Below are 22,477 nucleotides of genomic sequence, written 5' to 3' on the forward strand. Positions count from 1 at the left end.
GGAAATAACCTGTGTCTATTTCCTTCTATGCAACAGTGAGTCCTGTAATTGGCAGGCAATATGAAGCCCCTGGATTGGCCAGGCTTAGTATAAAAACAAGAAGTTTGGCTTTCTGGCTTTTCTACTCAACAAAGCAGTGCCCTCTGCCTGCTACACATCATTCAGGATGTTGGGAAATCATGGATTGGAGAATCCAGGTCTAGATGTGAGAATGGATGTCCAGGGTCTTAGTTTTGTCTCCCCAGGGGTCATGTTTATTTTATTTTTATTTATTTAAAACATTTCTATCCTGCCCTATATCATTAAGATCTCACGGCAGCATACAAATAAAATAAATTTAAAAAGGATAAAACAGTAAATTGATTTTATGTTGTATGAGGGCATCAGGGCTCACTGAGTGATTTACTCCCGGGGGGGGCGGGGGGGTGTAAAAACTTTTGAACTTAATCTAGGTTCAATAATCCCTGACATCTCTAGGAAGGAATCCTGCCTGAAACACTCCCGAGCACTGGATAGACCAGACTGAACTAGATGGACCAGTGGTCTGCCTCAGTATAAGGCACCTAAGTCATGTATCTGATTTTGGTACATTCCAGTTTCAATCGCAAATGACAGGCTAAAATGCAAATCTAAGGGAGCAACCCTATGCATGTTTAGACGGAAAAAGTCCTACAACTCCCAGCTGGCTGGGGAATGCTGGGAGTTGTGGGACTTCGTTCTGTCTAAACATGCATAGGATTGCGCTCTAAGTCTTGTGCGACCGCCAACAAATAGTCCTGCCCTCTACTGCAGCTGAAAGCTTCCCTTATGATTATTTCAAATGCAGGGCAATAATATTGTATGCAAAGATTTCCTGCTTTGCTGTTCCTACCAGGTATATAGTTTTATACTGAAAAATCACCTCTGGCCCATCATCATAAATGCAATAGTTTCTATCTGGCTCTGCCAAAAGAAAAGGCATGCTCACAGATACCCGTGCATCAACCCTGACGACTTCCACCGAGAATTCAGATCGCCAGTTTTCTCTGGCAGCCCGCCCACTGCTTTCTGATTATTTTGCTTGCGGCTAATTGTCTATTCTGAAAGTGGGACCCCCTGAAGCCTCGCCTTTTGCCTGGCTGAGAAGTTCACACACTCATATTCCCTGCAGCTTGCCTTTCAGGGTTTCTGTGTTACCCGCTGCGCAGTCTCCCAAGGTCAATGACTCAGCAAACTGCAAGGTGCTTTTGCCACGTGCCTAGTCATTCATTTCCATCCCTTTCCTGCCCCCCCCTGCCCCCCACAACAGCAAATATGCCATTCTCTCTGTAGGCAGTCTCTGTCTAATATGGGTGGATCTGGGATAGATTGCAGCATGACTGGACTCAGACAGAGGCCCATGCTGGTATAATGGATGTGGGAGTTGCTGAACTGCTTGTTTGAGACAGAAAACAACTAGGGTTCAGCCTCAATCCTTGAAATCTTTTATTTTTCAATGTGAAAGAGTTTGGCCATAGAATATGCAAAATCCTAATCAAGATGACTGTGCCTCTGAACATGTGCAGATAGTTGTTAAGCAACCAGAATTTACTGGTTTGGACAAAATTTCACATTCCTAGCCAGTTGCCGGAAAGCAAATATATAAACTCGGGGGAATGTGTGTTTGGTGTTTCTGTTATTCCCTACTCTTTGCAAGATGGGGTGAGGGGGTTAGAAGAAAATTTAACGCCCTTCATATGAGGGAGCATTCTACACATTCTCAAAGGCATTCTGTCCTTAGCTTGGTGTTATTAAGAATCTGCTTTCCATTAGAGAGGCAAGACAAAGTGTGCAAACTCAGTCAACTGTGTCCTTCAATCCATATTTTACCCCCCAAAAAACCAAGAAGAAACTGGTTTATTGGACTTAGGAAAAGCACTCTATGCTTGCGACACTCAGCTCAGGGTGCCAGAATTTTTAAAAAGAAAAGTTAACAACAACCCTGAGCAACAACCAACCCTTGTGTGTCTGATGTTAGGTGGGGGAAAGCTATCAGAGGGTATGGATTCCAGGCAGACTTGAAAACCAGCATCCCTGGTACATGGGAACATTTCAAGAAATCAAAACCGAAGTGGTTTAAAATTATAACAGCGGACATTTCTTTATCCCCCAAGACATTATAGAACTCCTCCTGCCAAATCTAGAAGCTCCTCTGAGCTTGTATCCCTACGGTTAGTTATTGAAATGAGACAAGAATGTTGGTGTGGACACAGTGGTTGGGTTCGCACGACCACAGGGGTGAAAGAACAATTGTTGGTTCTTTCCCTACCCTGCACATGCTGGTCGGGTGACCGCATTTTACATAACTACCCATGATGCCGCACATGCAGCCCAGCAGGGGTGGCTTTGTACCCATCCTACAACCCCTATGGTAAGTCGTGGGTTGTAGGGTGAGTACAAAGCCACCCTGCGATCGTGCAAACCCAGCCAGTCTCAGACAATGCCGTAGCATAGTATATATTACAGGATGTATATAAATGATGCAAGTGCATAACCACCACCATCATGACCTGCAAACGTCTAGCTGATGAAGCTGAACATTGGGGAACAAACAACAGAAGGCAAATGCAGGAGAACCGCGGAGTTGTAATTCCTGATGATCATTCATTGAACACACTACACCAAATATCTCTTTTGTCTCTCTAGAGTTCTATACTGCTAGCTCCAAGGAAGTTTCCTCAACCTGGCTCCCTCCAGATGTGTTGGACTATGCTGGCTCGGGATGATGGAACTTGTAGTTCAACACAACTGGACGGCATTAGGTTGGGGAAGGCTGAGCTAGCTTGGGGCCTGCCAGTATTTTCCACCTGATGCTCCTGCTTACCCCATCTCTCCTGAAGCCATTGGTTGGTGTGTTGTGATGCCACAGCAGGTCTGTGTTACTCTTGCAAATGAGGGCCTGTGTTATGCTTGCTGCCTGACCCTAGACTTGCTAGGCCTTCTGTGACATTAGAAGGCCTAATGCCGGCCCCAGACATAATGGGGCTCAGAGTGCTGTTGGCTCAGCCATTCTGAAGTCACAGATAACACCACAAGCCTTGAGCCAGACAGCTCTATTGGGAAAATGAGGAAACCTCTCTTCAGAATTCTGAGAGTTATGGGCAATCTTGCCCTAAATTCAAAAGCAATGGAGTGTATTTGTACAATGGGTTTTTGATCAACACCTTGCCACTACAGATCAGCTAAGTAGAAGCTCTCAGCTTTTCACTAGAAAATTAAAGAAAGTGCTTACAATGTAGGATGATGACAATTCTGTAAAAATGATTCCCGTCTAGTGTCAATTTTGTTTTTAGCCCAGCCCTGTATTTTGAATTTTCTGATTTAAACTGCAGTGCATTGTTATTCAATGGAGTAGTGACCATTAACCTAGAAGGAAACATTAGTTTGATAGTTCCTTGCTGCTCATTTTCATGTTGAACACATACCGCCTTGTGGGACTTTTAATTATTTAAATAAATCTGCATTTTCATCTCTTTCCCTTTGCAGAAACAATCAGTTCCACCCGGCTGCGCTAGAATAGAGCAAAGTAGGAACACGCTGCTGATGTCTAAAAGGGGCATTCAGATGATCAAGGACTGATCGGAGAAAAACAACAACATGAGACATAGAATATTTCCCCAGTGTGTACTAAGGCAACTGGTGCTGATGTAAGTTATTCTCCTCCGTACAGAAAAAAAGAAAAGAAAAAAGAAGTCTACGGCTGTGATCACATAAGAGAAGAGGCTTTGAAATGCATTTCTAAAAATATTTAATGCTCAACGAATTATTGCCTTTGCAAGAAGTTTCACTTGCTCATATTTTATCATACTGCACTACACTCAAAATTAACACCCACAGTCAAAGTAGTGACAAATATATAATTCCATGAGCTACATTGTCCTGTTAAGACAAACTGGCAGTCCTTTGGGCTTCAGAATAGCCTGGTTATTAATGAGAAACAATGGACACTAATGGGCAACTCTTGTCTGAAACTGAATGTACCCAAATTAATCACCTCGAGGTTGGGTAGGGTTGAAACGAGTGATGCTGCAGAATTTCGTAATTAGCTTGCTGGGCAAACTTTGCCTGTTCATAATACTCACCTTTTTAAGGAGCCTGGACTGGCATTGTATGAATTTGCTATTAAGTTTGGAACTGATCATGAGCATCTGAGCATGTGCAGTCTGCATCTAAAGAACATTTTTTCTGTGCATGCACTGAGTTGGTTGGATTAACCCTTTTCTTGCTTATAGTAAAGTGTGATGATGTCACTTTACCCCACAACCAATTACATTTGAGTAACAGCCAGGTAGGTGCATACACACCCTTTTTCTCCATTTTGTTCTCACACGTAGCTTGGTCCTATTCAGGTAATCAGACTCAGCACACGCTTTCTCTTACTACTGTCAGATCAGATTTAGGTTGCCATTGTTCGTACAGTACTGTCTTTTATTTTGTTCATTAAGTAAACGTGTACTTTACTTACTGCTGCTGGTGGGTGGAGTGTTTCTGTGAGAGGCCACGCAAAAACAACAGATCAGGAAGGGGGCACATGAATGTGGCGACCCGTGAACTCATGGCGCACTACACATTTTCAAAGTACAGCTCTCAAGATGCATTTTGATATTGTGCATGTTCAAAAGCTCATTTACACTGAACGAGGATTCATTTTAAGGGAGAACTCTCATCGGAGTTCTCATGGGTGTGTTCGTTATTATCCAAGGAAATTATTAATTCACCTGAAATAAGTTCACCCATCATTAGTTGATACCAGTTTTGTCAGATGTAGGAAGGGTGTAATCCTATACCCAAGATACATCAGTTATGGGTGAAAGTGCACAGATATGCATGCACCATGCTGTTACACTGCGGATCTGTTACACTGCACCTCCTTCACTGGTATAGTGAGCAAAATGGGGCAGACACATGGGCAGGATACGGGCAGGACAGGGGAAGAGCAGACTTATGCCGAATCTTATATTCCAGAGGTGAGCAATTTGTGCCCCTCCAGATGTTTTTGACTACAGGTCCAATCATCTCTCACCATTGGCTATGCTGGCTAGGGCCGAGGGGACTTGTAGGCTAAAATATCTGAAGGGCCACCAAGTTGCCCACCCTACGGTAGCCATTCAGACCCCAAACATGCCTTCAATGATGGCAGAACTTCATGATTATTTCAGAGATGATGTAAGGAAAATTTCTCCCCATTCAACTCAATGGAGAGGTGGGAGATCCTCAGAACATGTGTTTTTCCTCCATCAACCGCTCCACCCACATTGGGAAGGGGGCAACCATGCTACAAAGTGTAACTGCTGCAGTTGACTCCCCTGTCTCCCCACCCCCTCCCCCGCCCCCTCCCCTTGCTATATGGGAACATCACTGCATAGGCAGGGTTCCACTGGAACCCCTACAGGTGAAGGGTAAGTATTGCCTCAATCATGACAGTCTCCCACACTGCCTGCAATGGGAGAGGGGGAAGACGGAGGCATGAGCACTTGCAGAGAACTGAGGTGACACACACCATTTACTCCCATCTCTCACTTCCACAGACACCTGCTGGGCATCCAGGTACAGGGACAATGTGTTCCAGCTACTGACCAATGATCATTACTCTCTCTGTGCCTTCCTTTGTGTCCCCCAAGCAGCTCTCCAATAGGTGTGGTGGACAGGTCCTACCCCACACCCAGTTGCATAGAGAGACCTGCTGCTCTACTGTCTGCCACGCAACTATCAAAGGCACGGGAGCCCTGCTGGGGTACCTGATTCGCAACCCCAGGCGTGTGTCTTTTTATTTCCAGAACTCATTCCATCCCTGATGCTGTTCGATAAAGGCCATGACTCTGCCTCACGTGCTGTTTCTTCGTTGCTAGGGATTGGCAAAGAGGAATCCCTTTCCTACCCCTGGTTTGATCTCGCTTCAGCCTCAGGATGAGATTCTGACGGGGGCGAGGGGAAGAAGGAAACTGGTGCTATTAGATCAATTCCACGGCTCCTGCTGTCTACTCAACCAGGCTTTTGAGGGTGGGGGGGAGTTCAAAGGGGGCAGGCCTCTCTGGGCTGGGTGCTGCCGCCAGTGTACGAGCCATGTAGTTGGCAGGGAGGAAAGGACAATGAGGTCTGTTGGGCAGGTAACCAGTAGGGCATACAAGTGAGGCAAAATAGCCAGAGGGGATTGGTCGTGTGGATTGCCAGGGGAAGGGGTGGGCCAAAACACACAGTTTGCCCATGCAATGCTCCTCCTGATTGAGTCAGATGAGCCTGTGGGAGCCCCTACCCATCTTTTCAAATGAGAGTTTTGGTCCTGGAACTGCCTGCATGTGAAACCTGAGCTCATCCGCCAAGCTACGTTTCCTCCTGAAACCCATGTGATCCTGGTCTGTGTAACTGAGGGTGCTTCCAGATGGAGGGTTCCGAGTGCTACCAGTCTTCCAGAGTGCTCTTCCACTGTAGGTGTAATGGAAATTGACCATCTGCACTTCGGGGGGGGGGGCATGTCTAGTGCTTATTTTGGTGTGTGCATCTTGCTCTGCTCTGTCCACATGGTGGACAGTGTTGTTCCGAACCTTCAGTGTTTGCAACGCAGAGACATAGTTCACACATAACGCTAACCCATGTCAGTTTAACCCATGGTTTGTTGTTTTACCCAGGGTTTGTCTGGCAGCTTGTTTTCTTAGTCACTGGACTGTATGTTTCCCTCTGCCTTCACCCAGTCCCTCCCTGGATCCCAAATGCCTTTGTGGTGCTGTAATACTGCCATATAGAGCAGCTGGGTTTTTTTTTTTTTAACCACTCTTATCTGTTGCCTCTTTAACCAGGCAAAACAACCCATGAATAATCCACAGTTCTGGGTTCACACGTAACAACAACCCATGGTTTAAACAACCAAGAGCTCACAACCTAACAACAAACCATTATCTTCTGGGTTATTCATGGTTAACAAACCATGGTTTGTTAGTGCAGCTGGGTTCACACATCATGACAACCCAGAATTCAACAACCCATGGATTAAATTAACAGTAGGTTAGCATTATGCACAAACTACATCACTGTCTTCTCCCAACATTTGAAATGGGTGCTTCTCAGTGCCATTTTAGCAACCAGTTCGTGTCTGTGTGTTTTTACAGTTTTTGAACCAGTGCAATTCTCCCCCGCCCCCATTAAAATAAAGTTTTCAAAGTGCGTGTCGCTCAGGGGGAAAACATTGCAGCTAAACTTACTTTTGAGTACATATGGTTACTTATTGAGCTACACACCTGGTGCATTTCACCTGAGAATGCCTGATCTCTAGTCTAGTCAATCACAGAACTGGATCTAATCAGATAACCTGATCTAGTCAGTATTTCAACCCACCTGGTTGTCTTGATTTTCCCTGCTCCTTATTTGTACTACCTACCACAGCACAATTGTGTGTGTGTGTGTGTGTGTGTGTGTGTGTGTGTGATGGGGGGAGATAATACCTTCAGCACAAGGCTAGAGGATTGCAGCATTACAGGATTACAGCCAGAACCTATATCTCTGTACTCAGAAGTAAGTGCTCCTGTTTTCAGTGTAATCAACTAATTAAACAGCTAATTGAAGTGTGCGGACTGAGGAAACCTCATTCCAGGAAGCAATTAATTAAGGCTGCAAATCAGTAGATCAGAAGAAAGGACTTGCAGTGCAGGACATGAAATGGCTCTGAACCTGGAAACACACAAGCAACAGAGAAGGGGAGGGCATCCCAAACATGTCATCCGCTTTCCCCAGAGACAACTCCTCCCACTGCACCTCAATCCCACATTTTCCTTTCCACACCTACCAAGAGATCACAGTGCTTGTCTGCTCTTTCCTTCCTTAACAGATTTTCTGGGGTAAGAAAAAAGATGGAAGGAGCAGTGGGAAAACATGGGAAAATTAAAACTAGGGATGGACAAACTGGTCGATTTCAGTTTCTCCTAGTTTCTCATTTTTCCAATCTTAAATTCAGTTTGTCTAAAACTTTGAGAATTTGTCCAGTCTCAAGTTTGGTTCATTCTGAACTTTGAGAAAGCTTTTAATAAAACGCTTGCATGAAAATGCAGAAATGTTTTTGTATGCATTTTGGTGTAGTACATGCAGTGTTTGCAAGCACCTTTCTTAATATAACGCATTGTTGAACATTTTTTTCCCAAATATACACATTTTTGTACACATTTGTTGATTGGACAACTCCATTGCAAAATTCAGAGGAGTGCAAATATTGAAAGATAACTGCATTTCAGTTCAAGTATTGGTTTGAAAGTGTGAAATTAGGTAAATTCGCATTAAAATGTGAGCTGAGCTAATTTTTCCCCTATCCCTAACTAAAGCTGGATGACAACAACATCTAGAACCTCCATGAAATTGCATGAAGGAGGCATGGAAATTGCACATTAAAGGTGCAATGCTCTGCATGTTTAGACAGAAAAAAGATCTACAACTCCCAGCACACCCCAGCCAGCCATGCTGGCTGGGAAATGCTGGGAATTGTGGGATTTTTTTCTGTCTAAACTTGCATAGGATTGCAACCTTAGTATATTTTTTGTCAAACTCCCATCTCTCCTGACCATCAACTGTATTGTCTGTGGCTGATGGGAGTTGGAGTCCAGCAATACTTCGATGGCCCCAGGTTTCCCATCCCTGTTTTAAAGGCTGCCATGAGTAAAGGAAAAAGTCCAAGATAAACAATATAATGCTATGGTAAAGTATATCAAAGTAGTAATGATGAAACCATCATTGTATGTGTGGACCGTGTATTATAACAAGAGAGCCCAGGCATGTGCAGATTGCAGCTTATATCCCATGGACCATGCAACATTTAGGACTCACTGAATCTAGCACACAGCTACATCCTTAGCATATGGCAAAGCAAAACAATCACAGATTCTGTATGCCGTGTTCTTAGCCAAATACTGCATGTTAAATACACTTTGGAATTTAATACCCATTGAAAAACACAGCAGAGGACTGAACGGTTTATGAAAAGGCGTTGAAATGGCTGTGAAATAACTATTTGATTTTTATCGATAAATTACTGCAGAGAAAATACTGTAAAAAGAAAATGGTCTATAGGTTTGTGGCATGCATTAGAAATATCTAGCAAGTCACCCTAGAGGCCTTTCAGAACGCAGAGTTGTTACTCTTCCTGGCCTGAAGCACCAGACTACGAACATAATTGTGGGGCTGCACAATTTTGGCCTCCGTAATTAAATGGGAAGGTAGTAATAGCCCACCTTCAGGCCCAAACAGGAGGCTAGTGGTTGGAACACAGGCTATGAAAGGAGGCTGCAGCTCAACGGCAGAGCTCCAGATTTGTTTGTATACACAAGGTCCCAGTTCGGTCCCTGGCATCTCCAGTGAAAAGGATCTTGAGTAGTAGGGCTGGGAAAGGCCTGGAGAGCTACTGACAGTCAGTAGTGAGTGAGGGTGAACCCAATACATGTTGCTGCCTGAGGTGAAGAACCAGAAGATGCCCCCTCCTACCCCATCACAAGACTGGCAGACGAACTTGTCTTCAACACTGATAATGAGCCAGCACACTTCACTGCACCCGAAGGCAGCAGGCTAGCTTAGGGGGCACAGAGCAGGATACACAGCACACAGGTCTCTCCTCCAACATCTTCCTACCACCTCCCAGTATCTGCTGCCTGAGGTGATGACTTCACTCTGCCTGATGGTAGGGCCGGCCCTGACCAGTGATCTAAATCATCTTCACATATGAGTTCTCCCATCTCAGGATCATTTGCGAGAGAGGATGCCCTTGGAAGACCACTTTCAAATGCTAAGAACCTTGCTACTAGATACATTCACACTATCATTCTGCTCCTACTGTTTTGCTCATTACAATCCCTATCTGAACCACACCTGTGGCCAGGGCCAGCGTCAAGGGTAGGCATGATCAGGCACCTGCCGAGGGCCCGCACTCCAGCAGGGGCCCACTGACAAGAGTCCTCTGAATTTGTCCCTTTTCATCATCGCAACCTGCTTGTTCAATTGCCTCTCGCTCTGGCCCAGGCAACAGCAATGGTGAGGAAGGAGCAGGAGATGCCACTGCCGACTTGCCCACTGGCTCCCTGCCTGTCAGGCAAGCAAGTGGTAGCAATGATGAGAAAGAGGATGAGGTGCCATAGCAGCTGGTGACAATGGAGGCAGGAAGGTAGACTCACTGAGGGAGGGGTCCCATGGAGGGTATCTTGCCCAAAGGCCCGCAAAAACCTGGAGCTGGCGCTGCTTGGGGCAAACAGACAACCTGACTCATTCCCCATGAGTACATGCTATGAATTTTGCATCCCACGTTTGGAATGTTTACAGTGATGGCAAAATGATGGCTTGTTCTAACAACGTTACCATGCCCCAACTACTGGCAGCCCTTCTCAAATTGCAACAACTACCAATGCTGTTCATGTTTTTCCTAACGATCATCAGATCTAGACATTTCTTAAAAACAAAATTTCAGTTTCTCAAGGTTCTGTGCCATGTGATAAAAATCTGAGTTAGAGGAAACATTTCCTATTATACTCTTTGGCATTACTGTGGCCATGCAAATTTCAAGAAACCCCGTTATTGTCCTAAAAGCAAAACATTTTTATTTCAGTTGTGGATGGTGGAGGCAGGAGAAAATGGATTGCATGGATTCAGCAGGATAGAAAGCAAACCTCTGAGGGAGCAATCCTAGGACTGCTAGTCAGCGGCTAGATAGCCATAGGATACATCGGTTTCCGGGAACCAACCTCGGAGCCCATGCTCCGAGGTCAGTTCCCTGAGAACCAACCTTCCCCCCTTCCCACACTGCCTCGTAGGCAGAGCAGAACGGCTCCGCGCTCCATGCTCATGAGAGCAGCACGCAGAGGCGTAAAAGGGGAGTTCCCAGGGACGGGGAGGGTGGAAATGCCAGTACGACATGTGTCATCCGGCCACCCCCACCCCCACTCCAACTTCCCGTGGCTAGACAGCCGAAATCGGCTATCTAGCCATGAACGTAGGGCAGGAGTAGCACAGAGGAGACGATCCCCTCCGTGCTTCTCCTGCCCTGCATTGGATAGGTGGTCACCTCTGAGTTTGAAGGCGGCTGCCTATCCCCATAGAATTGCGCCCTTAGCCTCCTAGGATTATTCATTAAAAAAGGATGCGGAAGATTTATTGTCTGGTCTGAAGGGAATATAAAAATACCATTAAATAGATTCCAAAGCTTGTAGACAAACGCTGCATAACTAGATTCAGTAACAAGTATTACATTTGAAATGCATCGTGAATGCATAAGCAAGCTGTCTTATTCTAATCAGAGGCAACCTGCACAGCTCTTGTGGCAGGGGGAGGAGGTGCTAATGATAAACAAAGAGTAGTTCGGGTTACCAAATGCCTTTCAAATTGCATCTCTGTTACATCTTATTTAAGAGAATGTGCTGGCTAGAAAAGGCAGCATTTTGAAAGACAGAATCTGACACTCTTGATTTATAGAAGGGGACACCATTCAGGAAGGGGTAGAGGATTTTTCCCACCCCATGTGCGAGCACTTGGAACACTGCTATTTCTTGTTATTTCAAGGTATCCTAAAAGCTACCAAAATAAGTGCTTTAAAAACATACAGGGGAAGGGGGGGGGTGTTGCAATTGAATCCTGAGTGTGTCCAAGATAAGGTATGTGAACCTTGCTGTGAATATTTCCCTCACCTTTGTAAAAACTGAGGCCACCTGAGCTTCTAGTCCAAAAGCTGAATCTAGGAGCACCCCAGAGTTCTGAACCTGCTCTGTCAGGGGAATGCAACAAACAAGTTAAACACCACTTTCCCAGACCCAAGAACCATCTTCCTATAATGTCTCCCTCTTGTCAGAATGACTCTCATCCAGCCCATTACTGAATGCAGACAACAGTTCATCACGCACCGCCTCACCTGACTCAGATGAAAAAGAGAAATAGAGCTGGGTATCATCAGCGTTCTGATAACCCTTGACTCCAAATCCTCAGATAACCTCACTCAGCAGCCTCGTATGCATATTAAAGAGCATACAGGGTAAGTTGGAACCCTGTGTGACTCCGCTGTGTGACCCCCCTACCATGGGGTCAAGCAGAAATCCTCCAATGCCACCTTCAGGAATTGGCTCTGCAGGTATAAGTGGAACTGCTGTATCACCATGACTGCTACATCCAACCCACAGAGCCGATCCAGCAAGATACCATAGTTTGTGGAATCAAATGCCACTAACAGGTCAAGTAGTGGACCAAACACAATTTAGATTGCAATCCTATACCCCCTGACCTGTAAGTAAATCCTATTTAAATCAATGGGGCTTACTTCTAAGTAGACCTGTGTGGGATTGCACTGTTAGAGGTATTAACTTAGAATACACATTTAGTCCAATGGCTGGTAAATCCTGGGATTGGATACAAATCCAGTACGCACCTGTAAACAGTACCCATAGTTTTTAAAGTGTTACACAGTTGAAAATATGCAGTGCATTTATCTACTTGCTAGAAGCCCCTGCCAAAGGAGAAGGGCCTTTTCTGCTGTGGCACCCCGGCTGTGGAATGAGCTCCCTAGTGAGGTTTGCTGGCACCTACACTGTATTCCTTCTGGTGCCAGGTGAAGACCTTCTTTATTTTCCCAGGCATTTTAGCATTTCAGCTTTCTAGACTTTTAGCTTTGCTGCTTTAAATCTGTATTTTAAATCCCTGCACTGCTGCTAGGCTTTATTCTGGTTGTATCATTATACTGTGCTTTTAATGTTTTATATATTTTATATTGTTTTATTGTGTGCTCTTTAGTTTTAATTTTTGTGAACTGCCCAGAGAGCTTTGGCTATTGGGCGGTACAGAAATGAAATGAAATACATACATACATAAACAAACAAGCAAGCAAGCATAGGCAGACATCCAAAGCCAGTTAATTGGATGACCACGTTGACTGTCTTTACATCTGCTCTGAGGAATGCACAGTTCTGTGGCCTTCCCTAAATCAGACACATCACATAGACTTTTGGTAATGATGCTTCCTGCTAAAAAGGCAGTTTAGCAGAGAAAAAACAAAAGGCAGAACAGAATGGGTGTTTGCCAGACCCACATGCACACAAGGCTAAAAAAAAAAAGGGGGGGGAGACCACACCCTTCTTTAGTGAAGAAAAGGTAAAATGGTTTACTCACAATATTCTTGCATAAAAATGCAGGTGCTGCATAGAGTTTCAAACAAAGTTTGTTGAGTCCATTTCTTTGTGTTCTATAACACGAACAGGAGAGAGAACAAACATGTGTGCTCCCAGCAATGGTGGAAGGTCAGAGAGAGGGGGAAGGGAGAGGAGGGGGAAAAGCAGAAGGTGGAAACCACAGTGTAGGCTATAGAGATTCTAAGGCTAGCTATGCCCCCAAATTCCCATGACTTAACTAACCGCAACACTGCCCCCTTCCTGTAACTTGCAGATGAGGTTGCAATATTCCCAAGAATAGAAAGCTGAAGTTAGGGGAATGGTTAGGCTGGCCACAAGTTCTACAACAGCTGTCAGAGAACAAGCATCTATTGGAAGATGTCCTCTCTTTGAAGGGCTGTCCAGTCCTATTCCAGTTTAAAGATAAAAAATATGCTTTTATTTTGAAAAAATACTGAATATCTATGTATTGCATTTTTATTGTATTTCTTTTGCATTGCTTCATACTGTTTTATCTTGTGCACTGCCTTGAGAGGGCTCTACCATTATAGGTGGCCTAAAAATAATCTTAAATAAAGAAATAATCCCAATATGGGAGAGCCCAGGGGCCTTGAAGTTGCCCACTTAGCACCTGGACAACAGATGGAGCCAGCAGGCACACAGCTCACCTGGTCACAGTCTTCCTCATTTATGGTGAGATGGGCTATATGTCTATTAAAATTATAGTAATTATTTCTACATTTACATCTCTACATTTAAATTAGCGTGTGCAAAAATTATGCAATTCTATCTCCTCTTTTGTCCTCTGTTTTTGGTGATGCATTTCTTCTTTTTAGGATGATGCCTCATTGACCACCTTAAGGATGCTACTAGGGAAGGAAGTTATTCCATCTAGGTCCATTCATCTTAGACTCCCCTAATGCAGGGGGATTTTACATTTAAAAAAGTAATGCTGGAGAAGAGGTACCTCCCTGGATGAGTAATCTCAAGGCAGGGGATTGGATGCAACATCTCACTGATGCCACATCTAATGGAAAAAGCCCATAGGGAGAGCACAGGTCTCAGAGCAGAGAAGGGGAATGTTTGACCCTGCAGATGTTGTTGGACTGCAACTTCCATCATCCCTCCCCATTAGCTATGCTGGCTATGGCTGAGTTGCAGTCCAACAACATCTGGAGGGCCACACACATTCCCCAGCCCTGCCCTAGGGACAACAAGATCCCAGCTTCTTCTGGGATCTACAAAGGCAGCCTTTGTAACTCCCTCTCCAAGGAACCCTGTCTGGCCATATCATGGGAGACTTTTAGGCAGTTAGTGAAAGCTCTTTAAAAATTATTTTAAAGTACTTTTCTACTGCCTGGTGACTGCGGAAGGTTTTGCAGTTTGCTTAGTGTTGTTGAACTGGTTGACTTTCTTTTAAATAGGTTAAAAAAGAAATCCATTCTTTTAAATAGGTTTTATTGTATTTATATTTTTAACTTTTTAGAGCTGCAAGCCATCAGCAGCATCTATATTTAGGCTAACTGGTGGGATATAAATTTTCATATAAATAAAAAAAAATATAGCTAGAAAAGATCTCAGGCAATGGAGGCTGGTGGCTCCAATGTCAGTGGGGTATCGAATCCACTCCAGGTTTCAGTCAGAAGCAGTCAGAACTCTAAGGGAGCAATCCTATGGCCGCTAGACAGTGGCTAGATGGCCACAAGATATCTGTTTTTCTGGGAACCAACCTCAGAGCCCATAATCCGAGGTCAGTTCCCGGACAACTGACCTCCCCCCACTTCCACGCTGCCTCGGAGGCAGCGCGGAACAGCCCCATCCACCGCGCTCGCAAGAGAGGCACAGAGCGGCTGAAAAGGGGCATGTCTGGGGGCGTTCTGGGCGGGAAGGGCGGAAATGCCTGTACAACACATCCAATGTGTCATACAGCAGCCTCCTTCCCCGCTCAGCTCTCCTGCAGCTGGACAGCCGCAATCAGCTGTCTAGCTGAAAATGCAGGGCAGGAGAAGCATGGAGGGAATGATCCCCTCCGTGCTTCTCCTGCTCTGCACTGGATAGGCGGTCACCTTCAAGTTCAGAGGCAGCTGCCTATCTGGATAGGATTGTGCCCTAAAGGAGCTATCCAAAGTGCTACTTTAGAGTTCTGACTGGTCCTGACTGAAACCCAGAGTGGATTCACTACCCCACTGACTTTGGAGCCACCAGCCTCCACTGATCTCAGGTAGCATGGCTGGGAAAGAACCCTGCAGGGCAGAATGGCCAGTAAGGGTTTGATGGACCAAGGATCTGACTTAGAATAAGGCTGTTCCATTTTACCTGTCTATATATTTGCCCAGCAAACATTGCCCTAAACAAAACCACAGGGCAAAAAGGAAGGTTCACATTTTAAAAGAACGCCTGAAAAATATATTCTTCCCCTTTGAGTTGCCCTCAGTTACCATCATCCCAGTGGCCTGCATTAAAATTATCTGGAAACAAAGAAAATGTATACTAGACAATAGATCCTGACTGGACAAAAATAATGACTTATTATTATACCCCCTTTTTTTGGTAGCATTTAGGGATGCCAGTGAAATATATGTGCAAGGCAAGCTGCTTTACTCACTCACAGTTGTCTCTTTCCTATCAAGGTACATTATAGTAACTCTGTAGAGAAAACATTTCTGACACCACATTTATTTTCTTAAATCATTAAAATGAGATTGCATTGCTATGGATTTTTTTTAACGATGCTGACAGTCCCAATGCTACCAGTGTAGTCTTAGCATAATAAAACTAGTGATTTGCAATACGAGATCCCCTTCCATGCTAAAACAGACAGTAGGCAATTGCTAATTTATCACAAATGGACTTCATTGTTTCAGTTTGGAAAGAAACATTACTAAACACCAAGAGACCCATGTAAGGAACAAAGCAGCCTTGTCTTGTTCTAATTTTTCATAAGGATTCCTGCACAAGCAGCATATTTGCATTTTCCTGGAGGGTTGATGGAAAACACCTGATGTCTTCCCTTTCTGGAAATTTCCTGCCTCGGGGTTCCATCCTATACTATTGCAATGTGCTGTATGTGGATCTGCCTTTAAAACTGGTTTGGAAACTGCAGTTAGTCCACAATAGGGCCACAATATTAACTGGGACTAGGCAGTTTGACCATATTATACCAGTGTTTTGTCAGTTGCATGGCTCCCAGTCTGTTTACGGGCCCAGTTAAAAATGCTGATTAAAATAATTTATATTCCACTACTTCTCCCAAAGGTGATCAGAGCATACACAAAAAATAATAAAACAATATAAACAAACAATTTGTTGTTGTTGTTCAGTCGTTCAGTCGTGTCCGACTCTTCATGACCCCATGGACCATAGCACACCAGGCCTTCCTGTCCTCCGCTCTCTCCCGGAGTGTGCTCAAGTTCATATTCGTGGCATCGGTGATGCTATCTAGCCACCTCATCCTCTGCCATCCCCTTCTCCTATTGCTTTCAATCTTTCCCAGCATCAGGGTCGTTTCCAGGGAGTTTTCTCTTCGCATTAGGTGGCCAAAATATTTGAGCTTCAGCTTCAGTATCTGTCCTTCCAATGAGCAGTCAGGGTTGATTTCCTTTAGGACTGAAAACAAACAATAGCAAACAATAAAACTCACAGCAGCCAAAATATCTAAAAGGACTCAAAAACCTGCTTAAAAATAAAAGTTGTGAATGTTTGCCTAAATGCAAGCAGTGAAGGAGACATATGGATCTCCCCCAGGGAGGGAGTTCCAGAGATGTGGGGCATCTCTACACCAGCCTAAAATCCTGCATTTAAAACGGGCTTTCTGCTTCCATTTTAAATTCAGGATCACAACAAGATTCCCTTTTTCATGTGCTTCCTTCCCCCCTTCCCCCTCCCTTCTCCCAGTATCTGAGTCTTCCATTATCTTTCATTGATCTCCCTCCTCTTCTTGCCACTTCTCCTCTTATCACAGAGGGAACTCAAGCAGAACACAACGGGGTAATTTGATAGCTCATTATCTGCAATCTATTTAAAAATGGAACAAGGGGCATTTAGTGCAGGAGACGCCCTGGAGGTTCACGGCATCATGTAAATAGCCTGCAAGCTTCCATGAGAGAGCAATCTCAATCACAGGATAAAAGTTCCATGTGAAGAAAGCCGTGGCTGCTGCAGAAAATGCCCTCTCATTCATTGTCACCTTAGGAATACCTGGAGGGGCAGAGAGAAAAGCTTCTGTAGAAGATTTCAGTTCTTGGGCAGGCTTCTAGATAATTTTTAAATAACTTATGTTTTCTAGTGTGGGCCTCTCAGCTTAACTGAGAGCTGTATTTTAATTGCATTTTAGTTTTAATTGCTGTAATTGTCTTGTCTTGTCTTGTAATATGGTATATGCTTTGTGAGCAGCCCAAAGAAGTTATGTTATGGGGCAGCTATATAATACATGTAAATAAATAAATACACTATGGCCAGCACTGCCTCTGAGCAAAGTACTGTCAGCAACCTGGAATTTCTATAGACCCTCCCCTGAGAACTGGTGCCCAGGCAAGTCAAGAGGCATTGTGTACCTTTAGGGATAGCTCAAGCATTAGTTTCTTCAGCTGCTGTTCTCAGCTGATCAAAATCTGGCCTTTCTTTAGAATTTTCTTCATGTGTGTTTTTTTAAAGCATGAGAAACTTTGCTGCCCTCCAGAATGGTTTCGGTGACTTGTTGCCAGCACTGCTCTAGCTACATGTGACACTTTATTTAGCAGGTGACCCTACTCATCACGTTGGGAGCTTAGGGCACCGCTGCCAAGTGGCCCAGCGTTCTGCTGGAAGTGCCTTAGACTAAGTTGTATCTGGGCACGTTTCACTCTTGTTCCGCTTTATTTATTTATTTTACTTATTTACAACATTTATATACTGCTCCACATCTAGACAGATTCCGGAGCGGTGAACAATAAAAGGTACAAGATAAGATAAAAGACTAAAACTCTATGTTAAACTCTCTCTTTTTGAAAGAAAGAAACAGAATTCTGATAAAACCGTGGCTGGTCAGTCAAGAAAGGCTTCCTGAAATAGAGATGTTTTCAAGAGGCGCTGGAAACAGCACAGTGTTAGCGCCTGCCTGACCTCCAGAGCCAGGGAATTCCATAGAAAGGGGGCCAACACACTGAAGGCTCTTCTCCAGGTGGGGTCCAGTCAAGCCATGGGTCCATGAGGAACCATCAGAGCATGCCCTCTGATTACCTGAGTGAGCGGGCAGATTGGTAAGGCAGTAGTTATGCTATTGAGACCCTAGCAAAACGTTTAAGTGCATATCATCCATTCTAATCTCAGAATGGATCCAGAAGCTGGTGAACCTGGTGGCTTGCTGCACCTATCTTGCTTCAATCTATCACTTGCCAAGCCCAGAAAAGCCTGTACACCAGGGGTGGTCAACTTGTGGTTCTCCAGATGTTTGGACTGCAACTCCCCATCAGCCCTAGACAGCATAGCCAATGGTAAGGGATGACAGGAGTTGTAGGCCAAAACATATGGAGGGCTACAAGTAGCCCATCCTTGCTTTATACATTTTCTCTCACACAATCTACTCTACAAAATTTGACAGAATGGTTGACCTTCCCCCTTTCCAAGAAATCATAGGTTAAAAGCAACTACCTCTTATACTATACTGGAAATGTCATCTTTGAGTCTACTGACCCAATTTCATGTATTCACAATACTCAAAGATGAACAGAAACAGGTTAGAAAACATTGTCCTTGGGGGCCGGGGGAGACTCTGGCTTTATTTATTTATACTTCAAGAGTTGGGATATATTGGATTTTACAGACTTATATTGTTTTGACTATAACAGCGTTATAGGATTTGGCTGCAATCCAAAGCACACTTACCTGAGAGTAAGTCCCATTGACCTCAGTGGGGTTTACTTCTGAGTAAACATTTATAGGATTGCATTCTTACTGTATTCATTCCAAACACTGCCTAAATGTTACCAGAATCATTAGATACAAACCCTCTCTTTCCTTCCTACCTTTGGCCTCATATAAAGCAACAGGGAAGGCCCGCTTGCTTGGAAAGCTATAATTAGTGTCACCTATCATATTGAGTTTCCTGCTCCAGCCTGCCTAAGCTGAAAACTTTTTCATGGCAATGTTTATTATTCATGCAATTACATAACTAGCCTTCCTTTAGACTGAGGTACTTAAATAAAAAGTCTACTATGCTGTGCAATAAACATGAGGCCGTCAGAGGGAATCATCTGTGACAGCCTAACCCAATTTGCTGCTGCTGATAGCTGTTATAAACAGAGCCCATAGTGCTGTTCCACAACCCTGAGATTCAAATTATCTATCAGTGGGCCACCACATGCAAAAGTGTGCATACACACACATGCACACAGTTGGAAGAGACAGAGAGGCAAGAAAATCCCAGATCTTAAATCAATAAAAAAAAAATTGGCACTATAATTTTGGGATCATGTAAAAAAAAAATCATTCTACAGGCAGAGTAGCAAGGGTTAGTGGAAGAGAGAAGCCTGCCAGAGGTTGCATTTGAATAGAGCTAGTGACTACTTGCAGACAGCGCTAAGGGCATTTTGTTTCCTCTGAGCACAAGGAAGGGAAAAACATTTAAAATCGTTTTGAAAATTAGGCATAAATACATGTCTAAAAACAAGCAAGATTTTATTTTTAAAAAACCCAAATCACAAGCGTACCAAAAAGGCAGCTCTGCTTGTCAAATTCCAGTTTAGTTGAATGACTAAACATCATCCTTCTCTCTCATCCTCCACCCCTAGGGCAAAACTATATGTTACCACAGGGCTGCCCAAGCCATTTTGCTGTCTGAGGCAAAGACAAGATGCCTCTGCCCCCTTCAACATACAGAAGCCAACTGGATTGGCAGTTGAATCTTCCTTCAACAGTGGTCATGAGATAGCATCCTTCATCACACCAGAGTACAGCTAGATAGCTTAGGGGCCCATGATGACAATCCATCTGTTACACAGAGCTCTGTCTCCTCCCCATTCCTCAGTATCTGTCGCCTGAGAACATAAGAACATAAGAGGAGCCATGCTGGATCAGACCAAGGGTCCATCCAGTCCAGCATTCTGTTCATACATTGGCTAACCAGCTGTTGACCAGGAACCTGCAAGCAGGGCATGAGTGCAACAGCACCCTCCCAGCCATGTTCCCCAGCAACTGGTGTACATAGGCTCACTGCCTCTAGTACTGGAGGTGGCACATAGCCATGAGGATTAGTAGCCATTGATAGCCTTTTGCTCCAGGAATTTGTCCAACCTCCCTTTAAAGCCATCCAAATTGGTGGCCATCACTATACCCTGTGGTAGCGAGTTCCATAGTTTAACTATGCATTGTGTGAAGAAGTACTTCCTTTTATCTGTCCTGAATCTCCAACCAACCAGCTTCATAGGATGACACCGGGTTCATTAGAAGATACACATGGAAGTCCCAAACCCATGTTTGCCTAGTAATGCTACTGCAGGGGCTAGGCTTTGCAGGAGAAAATTGGCTGGAAGGAGTGGCATCTTAACCCTTCCTCTACTCACTTTGTTCCCCCTGCTAACTATTCCACCAGGCCATTTTCCACCTGGAAAAAGGCACAGAGGAGAGAAGAACTAGCAGGAAGGGGAATGGTTATTAAGCAACCACCCTCCCATTCCTTTATTCTTTTCCACAAAATGTCCTACACACACCCATTCACATTACCTTGGCAAACATGAGTTTAGGACTTCAGCTGGTTTTCAGTAGGAAGACATTCCATGATTATAGAAATTCAATGACCTCATGTCTCTCCACTCCTACATTAGTGGAACCATAACTGGTATAGTTGGGGGTGGGGGGTAAATGCATGACTAGTATATGTGTAAATATTTGTTTCACTTGCATGCTTTTAATTGGCTAGCATAGAAGATGAACTTCAGCCTGCCCTACTATATTTTCCCCCTCTGCATCGCTATAATAGAGAAAAATGCTACAATAGAGAAAAAACAGCTTTAGTAAGATTAAGATTTTTTTTAACACTCTTTTTAATGGGATTTGCTCATGCTGTTCCTCATCCAACCTCCCCACCTTCTTTTGAGTATCCCTCTGGCATTCCTTAACCTGGAGGTTAAATCTATTACTAAGAACTTTGCTTCCTGAACCATTGGCTGTTTGCCCTTGAGGCAATCACAACTAAATCAAGCAAGTATTTCCAGCAATTATCTGCTTGCTCTCTTCTTCGCCCTCCCCAGCATCCACAGCCCCCCTGAAGCTGTCCATCTGGGGCTCTAAGATTCTGGTGGAAATGATGGATTTCGATATAGTCAGTTGCACATCCTACCACTGGTGTGATATTGTTACAGTGAATTCATCATCCTGACACATTCATAATACTTAAACACACCACTGTGGTTATTGCATTCAGCTCTGCTAGATTATTGGCTAAATTATAAAGCTTCATTGCACGTGTTACCCAGAAAAAGATCACTGTCGCCTTAGACAGCATTAACAAGGGTCCCTCTTCTCACATCCATAAATGTGTCAGACACAGAGGGCTCCTTCACATAAAATTTTCCTACATGGATATTACCTCTCTGTAGGAAAACTGCATGTACATTGTGCTCTGTCAATTGCAGTGTATTTACATACAGTAGGAACCTGCAGCCAATCACACGTGCACATTTAGAGATATAGACTTCTGTCAATCAATTGTATTTGTTCGTTTATGGAATTAGTTTCTCATCTTTCTGATACCTACTCAAGGTGACATAGAGAACTTAAAAATACAAATACACTTTACATTTTAAAAATTAAACATTGATTACAGAAAAAAAGCAAACAAGCAGACACAGCAACTAAAAATGCAGTAACAAAGCAGTAGTGAGCACACACTTATTCATGACTGGTGATGTATACTCTTTAAAGTGCACATCAGACCATGAAATGGCGGAGCGTAAAAATGTGTGAGAATCTTGTTACAACCCCATGAACTGGAATTTTTAAACAACCTTTGTTAATTGTTTCTATTTAGCCTATATGATCCAGGCTAACTCAGAAGATAAATGATTATGTATGTGTATGTATATATATATATATATATATATATATATATATTTGCTTATTTTCTTTCATTTCTTGTTTTTTCTTGCTTTTATTTTAAAATAGATAATATATCTAGTATAAAATATATTACTGAATGTTGAAGTTTTATTATTATATTATATATATATATATATATATAATTTTTATTATTATTATTACTAATAATATTAGGCTTTGGGGAATGAATTCTAGACCTCTTTCTTTGATATAAGATTGATGATATGATATAGAAATGTAAGGTTGTTTATTAAATTGTAAGATTGTTAAGGTTA

At 43.6% G+C, this 22,477-nt stretch overlaps 1 long non-coding RNA gene across 1 annotated transcript in view; it reads right to left on the bottom strand.

Annotated features, from left to right (window-relative positions):
- The window catches only part of LOC146343655 (uncharacterized), a 29,632-nt gene extending 16,341 nt beyond the window's left edge, over window positions 1-13,291 (bottom strand). The window contains exon 1 of the long non-coding RNA XR_014791955.1: window positions 13,132-13,291. This is a non-coding gene — a long non-coding RNA (uncharacterized LOC146343655). The remainder of the gene's footprint in view (window positions 1-13,131) is intronic.
- Between the last annotated feature and the right edge of the window lie 9,186 nt (window positions 13,292-22,477).

The sequence above is a fragment of the Heloderma suspectum genome, chromosome 5 (genome assembly GCF_057233095.1).
Source record: "Heloderma suspectum isolate Gila_16-S chromosome 5, 16-S_ref, whole genome shotgun sequence".
Taxonomy (NCBI): Eukaryota; Metazoa; Chordata; class Lepidosauria; order Squamata; family Helodermatidae; genus Heloderma; species Heloderma suspectum.